Here is a 12,815-nt window from a genome sequence, read left to right as displayed (position 1 = left end):
TGGATGTAGAGGAGAGGAAGGAAGGGAAGCGACGTTTTAAGAACATTGTTATTCGTGGAATACCTAAAGAGAAGTTAGAAAAATCTCCTTCTCTTGCCATTGTTATTGAAGATTTTGTTAAAATCCACTTTGGTATGTTAGGAGTTCTAGATTATAGAGAACATAGAGTGGGTAAGCAAGGAGCTCCTCGATCGGGAGAATGGTCAATTGTATGCACCATGCCAGATGAGACCAAACAAAAGATTATCCTTGATAATAGTTGGATTTATTTGAGGGATACAAAATGTATATTTTGTGTGTGAAGATCTCACTATTAAGAAACAAAATATTAATCGCGAGGCATATGAGGAGAGGAATAAGAAAAATAGGGAGATATCTCATGGAGAAAATGTGTCCAAGAAGGAGGTAAGTCCCTCAAGCAAATAGGAATGTGCGGCCTTTGAGGCCAAGTTACAATTGAAAGTGTGCTTTTGGGATTGCAACATATATGCATGGAAAGCGGAGGCTATCATAGATTAGCTAGCAAGAAAATCCGATGTTGTACTTCTTGCTGAAACTTGGGAGCATGGTACATAAAGGATTATTAGGTTGGATGATTACAATGTATATTCATTGACTTAGTTATATAATCTCAAGAAATGAAGAGGGCAAGGAGGGATAGCATGTATGGTTAAGAAAGTAATGGAAGATTTTGTATCAATTGTGAAAGATGACAAGCACCTTTATGTATGGCTCAAAAATTTAACACCTAAAAGAGTACCCATTTTTGTAGTTGGTCGTTACATTACTCATCATGATTCCCCCTTTTATGGTTGCATAAATAGATATCAGCCACACTTTTTTATTAAAAGGAGGACATTTCTTATTTTATAGACAAAGGTGATTTTTTTATCTTTGGGGATATGAATGCTCATATAAAACTATTGCAACATGATACTCAATCATTTAATATGTCATATATTTCAAGGGAGTTGGAGGAAGTTCAATTGTATGATCGTACTTCAATGGATGAGAAAGAGCCATATCACTATGGAAAGTTACTTTTACACATGTGCAATAGCACGTATATGCTCATTGCCAATAGTGTATCTTTGTGGAGTGGAACTGATGGATTTTAATATAGAAAACACAATGGGAATAGTGTGATTGACTATATGCTACTCCTCAAAGCCATCATGCATTGTATAAAGAGTTTTATGCTTAGGAAATGGACCCCAAAATCAAACCATTGGACCTTACGTATTGACCTTGCATGTAGAAAAACAACTAACCATGATAATTTCAGCCAAAGGAAAGAAAAGTTATCACTTTGTATGGATTTCAACAGACACCAACGTATATTAAAATGATTCAGCAAAAGTTATGGATAACAAAGCTGCAATATGACGTGTCATTGAAAACTCAATAGGAAGCTTTCAAGAAAGTTATTTGTTCTTGTGTCGAGCAATGCCTTGTCATAATGTTGTTAGCTAAGTGGTTTTGTTGCTATCTCCACACTTAGTATATTTTGCTCATTTTCTACAATGGTTGTGGACCTTGTTGAAGAAGAAGAACCCTTGAGAGTGCCAGAAGACATTGTATGTAAAATAAGAGATGAGGATCAACTTCCCCAAACCTGTTCACTTGAGAACTGTTGTAGTGCGGATAGTGTGCCGTGCTCTCTACAGTGGGTGCTCCTTAGTGCAATGTGCGTGACAATCTCAGTCAAAACAGACTGGAAACAAAGGAACAATAGACAACAATTGAGCTCACAAAGACACAACAACAGCAAACCACAACATATGACTCAACTCTCTCAAAGAACTGATACAGACTCTTGAGTGGCAGCACACTCAGCTCCAACCGAGGACTCACAGGTACAATGGGGTGTCAAGGCTCACATGTGTGCAGGGATTGTGAAGAAATGCTGTGTGTATAGACTCTATCCTCTAGACGATGATGATGGACTAGCTATGAAGAATGTGATACTCATGACCCAACCGCTACTACTCGTATGTACAACCAAAAAGAGCCACCAACGGCTCATAAATGTCAGCCATCTAAGTCTATTCCGAAACTGAGTGGTGGTGACTTGGCCATGATGTCCACTAGACCACCGTCCGTATCCCTGTCACATGTCATTGTCTAGCCCAGAGAGTCCATCCAGTGTGAACCATAACAGACCAACTGTACTAACTGTGTGTCCTGTGAAAGTGACTTGTAGCCCTGCTACAGGTTGCCCGCCACAAAACCACTCACCTCTTGATGAGAGAACTACTGAAACTGCTAAAAGAATGAATTGCAATAACAAATGACTACTGTAATGTCATGGTGAAAATACTGTCAATCATCATCCCAGAGAAATAGCAATCGCTATAACTGCACCCGAAGGATCAGTCTCCGGAGGTGGAGCCATCAAATCCATGGTGGAACTTTGTTGCTGGACTAGAGGCTGATGGGTCTTGTTGTCCATAACCTAGCTGCCTATGAAAGGAGCCGCTAGCTGTTGCAGGGCAGAGGGTAACACTTGTCCGGCAGTGAACTGAGGACGACGAGTGATGCAGCCATGGCCGTTTGCACCAGCAACACCATCGCAGCAAGGAACGCTATGCATGTGGGACGATGATGACTGAAACCCTTGAGGGTACTGTGGACTGTAGTACTGAACTGGAGGCTGAGGCTGTGTGTAGAGTCCCATAAAGTGTTGAGAAGGATCTGCAGTATGAAATGGTGGCCCGGATCAAGTCCATCCAAACCCCACACCAACCTGAGCCTGATCCTGAGCCTGAGCTTGAGCAAAAGCCTGAGCCTGAGCTTGAGCAAAAGCCTGAGCCTGAGCCTTCCTATCTCCATGTAGAAGCATTTCCCTAAACATTTGTACTTGTGCTCAAAGGTCTTCAATTATGTATGAATTTATTTTCAAAGCTTGTTGTAGCGCGAAAATCGTAGCATCCCAATTCGAGATGGCACTTTTGGCCACCTTCAGAGATCTCTCCATAACTGCGTATATGGAAGAGTGGTGCTGGTGTGTGGCAGCTAACAGTTCCGCTTAAGCTCTATGGTGGCGATAGCATTTTTGGAGTCTTGTAATACTTTCTCCAAAAGGTGTAAAGAGAAGTAGAGTCGGCCACTCCTGAAGATGATATTGGAGGAGTCCCAAGTGGCACAGGTGGCTCGCTAGGAGGAGGTACTACTAGTGGAGTAGGAGTTGAAGTAGGAGCTGAGACGGGAGCTGAGATGGTAGTTGCAGGTGGAGTTAGATCCATATGGGTGAATATTGGGGAAGAAGGTAGAGGAATCTCCGAGGGAGAAGCCACCGATTTGTCAGAAGTGGACACTGGTCCAATACAGAAAGGGGTGGAAGACAGAAGGTGCCGTGCAAGATGTGTTATTTTAGTCTGTTGTCTCAGATATCGGCAAAGAGAGTAGAGACTCTGTTGTATCTTTCACCACCTTTGCTTTTATTTTCTTTTTCTTCTTGATTTTAGGATCAACATGAATGTTTAAGGATTTCCTTTTCCCTTGCACACTTCGTGTATCATCATCTACTTCGTCTGGGGTAACATGTATACTTACGACCCACATCAAGAGAGGGGTTGGAAAACATTTGAAGCTGAGCTACATAGATCTCACCTAGGTCCAAAATCTTTTGGCTCGACACTGTAAATATGAAAAAAGGATCTGGTGAAATCCACAGGGTTGGGCATGGAGCAAACTGTAAAGGCCATCCCAATGAGATAATGTAGTGGGCAGTTCACATTTCCCTTTATCTTCTTTGGCATCTCTAGCTAGAAAGTAGTATCTAAAGATTGCCAATAGCTGTTTGTTTCTTTCATGATTCGGGTGATCAGTACTGAGCATTTCCTCACATGACTGAATTGTGGCCTCCTTAGAAAGCTGAGAGAAGGTTCGGGTAGCAGGCTTCACATATGAAAAGGTGGTCATACCCATAGCATGGCCTAACCTTGTAGTGGTGAGTTTATGACCCCTGACCTTGGGAAAGTTCTTCAGAAGATCATGAATCATCTATAGGAACGGTGGTTTGGAGATCTTCGGCCAGTGCTGTGAGACCCATAGTCTGTAGCTAGTCCTTGGAGAGGATTTGGCTGAGAGACGGTCGAGGCGGCTGTAGATAAACAGCCAAGGAGAATGGTGTGCGACGTTTACATGTAGACGACCTATTGATCTCCTGATGGATGATCTCCTAATTGTGTTTCTTTTTACTTGCTATTTTCACGTTTGTTTCTTTGGACGCATCTGATTCAGAGGCAGCTTCTGAATCCGACTCCGAAGTTGGGGATGCTTTGTAACTTTCATCGCTGGCATCACTGGAAGTGAAGTCATCCAGATCTTGACCGCTAGTTTCTGAGTCCTCCTCCTCTTCAGCAGAACTTAGCTACTGAGGTGGTGGCTTCTTAACTGCTTTTCTGGAGGGTTTGCTGCTCCCTGCCATGATAATTGCAAATCTGATACTAACTGATGTGCACATCCTGTCAAGAGACTGAAGTTGTTCCAATGCAGAGCCAGAAGAACGTCAGACACTGAACAGACTCAAAAATGGATCCACACTTGCATACATGTGATAACTATGTGATAACTCTTCAATTACTGTATACTGCTTTTAAAAGGAGCGGAAGCAAAGAAGCGAACTGCTGAAAGAAGTCGAATAAGCAAGCTGTCAAATTGGGAAGAGCGGCGAGAGGGTTACTTAGAAGGGAAGGCTCACGAATAAAGCCGCTTAAAAAATATAGGTCGAGACGCGTTTGACAACCCGGACACTTTCTTATCAAGGGAAGGGTAGGGAAAATGGGTGAGGGGACAATTGGGTAGGGGGAAAAGGGAGAGCTAGATTGGGAGATGAACCAATTTGGATAGGGCAATTTGGGAGAGAGGGAGAGGGAGGCGAATAAGGGTAGAGGGTGGAACAAATTAGTGAAGAGGGGGAGGGCGACGAATTGAAACAAGGGAGAGAGGCGAATAGGGAGAAAGGGTACGGGGACAAATTGGAGAATGGGAGGGGGGGACAAATTTGGCAGAAAAAAATGAGTTGGGAATTGGGAGGGGACAAATTGGGCTGAGGGAGAATTGGGAATTGGGAGAGGACGAATTGGGCAGAGCAAGGGGGGAAGGGACGAATTGGGACAGGGAAGGGCGAATTTGGAAAGAGGGGGAAAGTAGGCTGAATTGGGGGGTGGGAGCGAATTTGGAGAGGGGAAGAGGACGAGTTGGGAGAGGGGAGATGGGGACAAATTGGAGAGGGCGTGGTGAAAGGGAGAGGGACGAATTGGGATAGTGGGGAGGGGGACAAATTGGGACTGGGAAGGGGGACGAATAAGTAGAGGGCAAATTGGGATAGTGGGGAGGGGGACAAATATGGAGAGGGAAAATTGGTGAGGGAGAAGGGAACGAATTGGGAGATATGAGAAAAGGGCGAATTTGAAGATGGGGTCGATTGGGGAAGAGGGGAAAAGCAAAAAGGAGGGATGAATTGGAAGAGAGGGGCTAGTTGGGAGAAAGAGAGGGCCTCACAGGCTCATTGTAGTATAACAAGGCTCATTGTAGTATAATAGACAACCACGAAGACAACACCAAGAGATCAACCAAGACATTGGTTATACGATAAGTTGCCGAGCCCAGTAAAGCTTTGTCTTGGGATCCATTAAGAGACTGCCACTAGGGCCGTCTTGAAATAATTAGAGGTCAAATTTGCCTTAACGACATCAAGGGAAGGCCAGCAAAGGAAGGCCAATAGGCACAGTGTAGGGGCGGGTAGGACACTAGAGACAGACAACTCCGTGTGTCAAGGCTAGGGACTTGCTACGCGCCGTGTGCGAGCCACAAAGGCTCCTAGCACACAGTCATACAAAAGACAAGCTCACAAGGAAGAATGGTGTGTCACTCACCTTCGTGCGTAGTTGCGAATGAAGGATTCCCGCGCCGCGAAGAAGAGGGAGACGCCGCTATGCCGCGCTCAACCGCCTCGCCGCCGTCGTGCCGCCGCAACGCTCGATCACACACACACTCTCACTCTCTCTCTCTCTCTCTCTCTCTCTCTCTCACACACACACACACACACACACACACACACACACACACACACACACACACGTACACACACACACACACAAGGAGATGGTGAAGGAGAAGGTGGAGATGGAGCAAGAGCAGCTTCTATTGCACAATGAGAGAATGAGTAAAAATTAGGTTTAGTGGCTTTTATATGAGCTCACCCCATTCACACTTGGGCGCCCATACTTAGCCAACTAACTCCTTGAATATTCCAGTTAGAGTGCGCTTGTCATCGGCGATCACCCTTACCCTGTTCTTATTGGTCCGACAAGCCCGGAACCTGACTCTAAATAATACAACGTTTATAGATCATAGGGTGTCCGTGTGCCGTGAGGGTTAACATGCCCCCCTTCCTGATGTAGATTCCGTCCTTGGAAGCTATCTAGTTGAAGCTCGTTCGTCGAGATGGAAGAGTAGTCGACATGGATGTGCGTAGCCTTCTTCAATCACTGCAAAATCAAACAACATTGCCACAGTAATTGCATTCTCATATACAATTAAAAATCATATGCAATAGACAAACAAAGTGATTGGTAACAGAATTTTAGACAATTTGTCAGCAATAAACATTAAATTGCAATATAATCAAATGCATAAACAAATGTAAAGGTAAAAAATTAAACAAGTCCGGGGTCGCTAATTTAACGGTCAAAAGGCACTAGAGCTCGACTATTAATACCATGGGTAACTTCTCAATTTTTTCTGGTCAATTAAGTTGTTTAATCGCGAGAGCCAAGTATTTGATGTTCGAGGGCTGACTAGAGGCTATACCTAGAAGACCTTGTAGTTAAGCTACGATAAAAGGAATTTCTCATGAAATCATCGCCTGACTGATTACCTTTTCTTTGACCCCCCAAAGTCTTTTCACATTGATTCAATTTTGATGTGTGTGCTTATTTTGTATGCCTTGGGTTTTTTGCTTTTCAAGGAAAAGCGCCCACACTGGGAACCTCTAGGGCTCTAGTACCATAGGCGATACATGTGAGTGAAGTACCAATTTAAGCAGGAATTTCTCTTCCAGCTTAAAATTTTACATTGTGGCACTTTGATTTTTTGTTTGTTCATTTTCAGCATTTTAATTTTGTAACTTTGGGGGGTCATATAACACTGTTACCCTCCCCAGGCTCATCACATTAGTAAACTCCCTTTATAATACTTAAGCTAAAGGTCAATAGGGTTAAGCCCACTAGAAAGCCCTAGTACATTTCACACAATGCTGCCTAAATCGGATTAAGAACCTAAGTAACCATTGCTTATTAGGAAGGCATTCCCCATGGTATTAAGAGAAGATTTCTAATACCTAGCTTGGTCAAACTAGCTTAGTTGGACTACTTGATTTTTAAAGAGAAGATACCTAATACCTAGCTTGATTTGAAGTGTGAACGAGAGAAAGGTTCCATGAAGGTCCAAATCCTATCAATAGCAACACGCTCCTGTACACAGTAGGAAACAAAAGGAATACCTCTAGAACGCACATTAGTGGGAAAAGGTACCAACACTTATTGAACACAACAAAAAACATAAGGAACCCTAACCTAATTATTTGCACTCCCCCTAAAGAGTCAAGGGAATAGGATATTGTAGAGGTTGGGGGGAAACCCTAAGGCTAAACCCCTATCCTCGTCGTCGAGATAAACAAAGTCATCATCCATGAGACCATATGTGCCATCCGTGTAGTCATGTAAATTTTCTTCTTCATCATAGGTGCCCATGTTTACTAAGAAGGTCACTAGACGCCTATAGTCATCTTGGTCAAAAGGGTAGGCTTGTGCAATGGGAGAAACGCTCTCTACTAAGTATGGATCAGACGTGGTCAAGAGACGTATCAGCCATTCTAACTTCTCAAAATTCCTCTCACATGCTAGCGTACCTATCAAATCCCATTCACATGCAAGCACTGGAAAGACCATGTGAAATATTTGTGAAAAGTAACGAGGGTACCTCTCACCCAAGGCAGGAGTGGATGACTCTAGCGTACTAGCCATATCTGTACACGCAAATAGATGATGGTTAGAGTGCAAATATTACAAGGGTCGTGTTCTTGTGCATAATTTGTTTTTATGATTTGTGTGATGGCTCTTGCTCTTTTACTTTTTTATCTTGTTTTTGTGAGTATAAGGCTTTATATATACATTCCCTAAGATCGGAGATTAAGAGGTCAGGGAGAAAGGTTGAGATGGAAGTAAGTGAATGATGGATGTCCACAAACACTCCCCCCTTCCTTGGGTAGATCATACCGTTTGAAATGAGCTTGTCACCCTTTGAAACCAATTGTTCCAGTTGGTAATAGGTGAGGATTTTTGCCAGTAGTTTTCTATTACCCTAGGTGCCTCGTCAAGTTGCAAGGGTGGTAAGGTACTCTCCCAGGATCAAACTTGAAGTGGTTTATCAGGTGATTCTTGAACATTGGGAGGTGTGGATTCTTTTGTAGCTTCATTGAGGTCCATTACTATAGATGGAGGCTGTGTAGAAGCTTTTACCTCTATGGATGTATTACATGAGGAGCTAGAAGCCTCATGGAAATCCCCCCTTCCTGAGCTAGGTGGAATAAATTGGGTTTGCCTTGGAGCCCAAACTAGCTCTGGACTAGGTGTGTAGCATTCTGTGATCTTTCCCTTCCCACGGTCTGCCATTTGCTTTAGCGTTACACTGTTTGACTCATATGGGTTTGTTGTCGATAGGGAAGGACACATTTTACGTTTAGGTACCCAAATTTGCTCATTGCTATCATAGTATCCTTGGGCTTTTAATAGTCGTTTAGGAATCCACCGCCACGTTTTCTTACATTTCTTGGAGCGAGTGGGACGTTTCTTACGAGGCTTCCGTTTTTTAGCATCAGCCATGGTTACTAAAGAAGCTTTAGGGACCCACTTGTATGCTTTCTTTGTTATATTAGGATGGTTCTTGTGTGTCTCAAGCTTTCTTTCAACTACATCAGTTGAAGATCTAGAGAGTTGGGCTATGGGGACGTATGGTTCAACCTCCTGGACATGCAATGTCTTGGGTTTTATTTCCTTAAGCAATATCTCAGGGACTATGGCTTGAGTGGTAGGGATAAGAGTTGGTTTTTGCGTTGTGACACCCCCAGTCCCCCAATCAATAGTGCATTTGGTGGCAATCGTCCACGTGCGTCCTAGGTTTATATTACCCTCCATAGTTCCAATAGGCATGACCAAAAAGTCTTGAGCTACAATTCCATTGTCATAACTGACAAAAGTGTGCCAGATTCCAAAAACCGTAGTTTTTTTCTTGTTGACACCCTTGACTTGGATAATACTCTCAGATAGAGGTGGCTTCCCTAACTGACACCACACCCCATAGGATAGCAGATTATATTTAGCACCCGTGTCCAATAAGGCGTTATATAGCACTTTTCCATAGGCACTATTTAACTCAATAGGGTATCGTAGAGGTGTGTCAGAGTCCAACCAATCCTCTTCGATTTCCACGTGGAATGCATTTGTGACTCCAAGGTTAGCCTCTCGTTTTTGTCTTATACGTTGTTGTCGCTCCTTAGCCTCAGCTTAGCCTCAGCTTGAGCTTGTATCTTGTTTAACTCGGTTTGTGCTTTGGCGGCCTTTTTTTGATGAATGGCCCGTAGTTCTTCTTGGCTTAAAGGATCATAATATCCTTTGAATTTACTCCCATTGAGGAATCCAATGGTTTCAACTCCATCAAGAGTTTCCACACGAAGGGTACCTTGTGGGGTAATTTCACATACTCTATATGGTTCTTTACTAGCATATTTCAACTTTTTCTTCTCTTTACGTACTCCATACATAAGGACTTTATCACCAACTTTGATGTCCTTGTCCTTCACATGGCGATCAAACCACTTCTTTCTCCTATCCTTTTCCACAAGAGCATTTTTCACAGCCAACTGTCTCTCTTCATCTAGTTTTTCTAAGATATACAAACGCTCGGTTAAGGGGTTACCATTCCATCCTTCTTGCGAAGCTACCCTAAGACTAGGAATGACAAACTCCCAAGGCATAACCGCTTCTTGGCCGTATACCATTTTGAATGGCATACAATTAATAGCCACTTTATAAGCAGTACGATAAGCCCATAGAGCAGATGTCAACTTCAAATCCCAATCAGTGCGATGAGCTTCTACCGTCTTGGTTAAAATAGAGATTAGAGTCTTGTTGGTGCTCTCGGCTTGTCCATTAGCTTGCGGGTAATAAGGTGTAGACTTATGGTGGGATATCATAAAGGTCCTGGTAAGCTCTCTTATTACCTCATTTATAAAATGGGTACCATTATCACTAACAATTTCAAAAGGGCAACCAAATCTTGTGATAATGTTCTCAAAAAGAAACTTAGCTGTTGTCCTCGCGTCAGCTTTTTGTGAAGCCTTAGCTTCAACCCACTTTGTTACATAGTCCGTAGCAACTAGAATATATCGAGATTGAGTGTTGCGAGCTGCGGGACTAATTGGACCTACAAAGTCTAATCCCCATTTTTCAAATGGTTGGGTTACTTTAATAGGATGTAAGGGCATTCTGTCTTTGCGCTGTGTGGTCTTGTAACGTTGGCACTCATCACACCCTTTTGTAAAAAGTGATGCATCCTTAAATAAATTTGGCCACCAATAGCCTGATTGCAGCACCTTTCTAGCAGTCAGGTCTCCTGAAAAATGTCCTCCTGCTATGCCCATATGTGCTTCTTGCAAGATATACAAATATTCATCCTCGCGGGCACAACGCCTAAGAATATCGTCCTTGCCTAGTCTATACAGAGTTCCGGCAATCAAACAATAGGGTTCACATTCTTTTACTAGCCTTCGAGCGATATCCTTACGAAGTTCCTTGGGTGGAAAACCATTAACTAAAAATTTAACAATGTTCTCACTCCATTCAGGCATAGTCTCAACTATGAATAGGGAAGTATCGGGTAATTCATCATCAACTCCTGTAGGGGCTTCACCATTGGGTATGCGAGACAAATGATAAGCCATGATGTGCCTTTTACCAGGTCTCACTACAATCGTGAAATCAAACTCCAGAAGAATTAACAACCATCGTGTGATTCTTCCTATGGAGCATGGCTTGTTTACCAGATAAAGCAACGCTTGATGATCCACATAAAATACAAACTTGTTTGCCAGAAGGTAGTAGCGAAATTTCTTTACTGCATAAACCATTGCCAAACCTTCTCGCTCTGTAGTGGTGTAGTTCCTTTTAGCATCGTTCAATTGACCGCTTGCAAAGCTAATGGGATAGTCCAATTTATGTTCTCCTGGTTGAGTGAGAACACACCCAATAGCAAAGTTTGATGCATCAATATGCACATGGAAAATGACATCCCAGTTAGGTGTCCTTAAAATCGGAGCACTTGCTAGTGTTTTCTTCAATTGTTCATAGGCCTGGTCACACTCTTCAGTCCATTTAAATTCAATGAGAAGCTTGTACAAAGGACGTGCTATCTCAGCGAAAAATAAAATAAACCGTCGATAATAACCCACGTGTCCCATGAACCTTTGAACTCCCTTGTAATTGGTTGGTGGTGGTAACTCTAGAATCACTTTAATTTTGCTCTCATCGGTTGAGATACCATTCTTACATACTATATGCCCTAAAATAACTCCATGCTTGACCCAAAATTGGCATTTGAACCGGTTCAATGAGATACGATATAACCTACACTTTTCAAACACCTTCCGCAAACATGATAGATGTTCTTTCCAAGAAGAGTAAACACAAAGGTCGTCTAAGAAAGCTTCACAAAACTCTCTCAAATATTCTTTAAAAGCAGTGGTTATTAATCGTTGGAATGTAGCAGGGGCATTTGTTAATCCAAAAGCCATCACACGAAATGCAAACACGCCAAATTCTGTGATGAAGGCAGTTTTAGCTTGGTCCTCTAGCGCTATCGTGATTTGGTTGTAGCCCGAGTACCCATCTAGAAAGCTATAAGCTTCCTTGCGTGCCACTCTTTCGAGTACATGTTCGGAATATGGTAGGGGGTAATGGTCTCTTCTAGTAGCTGCATTAACTTTTTTGAGGTCCACGCACACCCTGAGTTTCCCATTCTTTTTTGGCACGATAACTATTGGAGACACCCATTCAGAGTGTTCAATAGGATATATGAACCCACATTTGATAAGTTTTTCTAGTTCTTCTTGAATGATCCTTCGCACTTAGAATTCATCGGGTAGGGTCTTTGTTGTACGGGCTTCGCAGTGCTAATCATAGGGATTGTATGTTGGACCACAGAAGGTGGAACACCTTTCATATCATGGTATGTCCAAGCGAATATGTCCTTGAATTCCTTGAGAAGCTCTTTGAGGACCGCCTCTTCAACTTCTGTGAGGTCTTGGGCAATAAAAACAGGTTTTGATTCTTCACCGGGGTCGGCTAATTCTATTTCTTTAACTATTGCCGGACCATCATAGATTCCATTATTCCCATCGATAGGTATTCTTTGGGCTTTTGTGTACACAACCTTCGCTTCCCCTGTGGTGTAAGATTTGAAATGTTCTGGTGCAGGATGCAAGTCTGTGGATTCTGGTTGTGCTTTGGTTTGTGCTTCCATTTCTGCTTTCTTGTGTTGTCGAGCTAACTCTTGGTTTTGACGCCTCCTTGCAGTGCGGCTCAACTTTGGCTTGTCTATGATCTCTAATTGGGCTATGTCATGGGGTCGTGGTCTACACCACATAACATTTTGGAGATATTCACCCCAATTGTCTACCAATTTTCGATGAGCATCACATGCTCCTATATAACTGAGCCATTCTGCTGAGGATCTCTTCTTTTTTATCCTAG

Source organism: Adiantum capillus-veneris, chromosome 9 (assembly GCF_014529385.1).
Source record: "Adiantum capillus-veneris isolate H3 chromosome 9, ASM1452938v2, whole genome shotgun sequence".
Taxonomy (NCBI): domain Eukaryota; kingdom Viridiplantae; phylum Streptophyta; class Polypodiopsida; order Polypodiales; family Pteridaceae; genus Adiantum; species Adiantum capillus-veneris.
Note: the sequence above shows the minus strand (reverse complement) of the source record.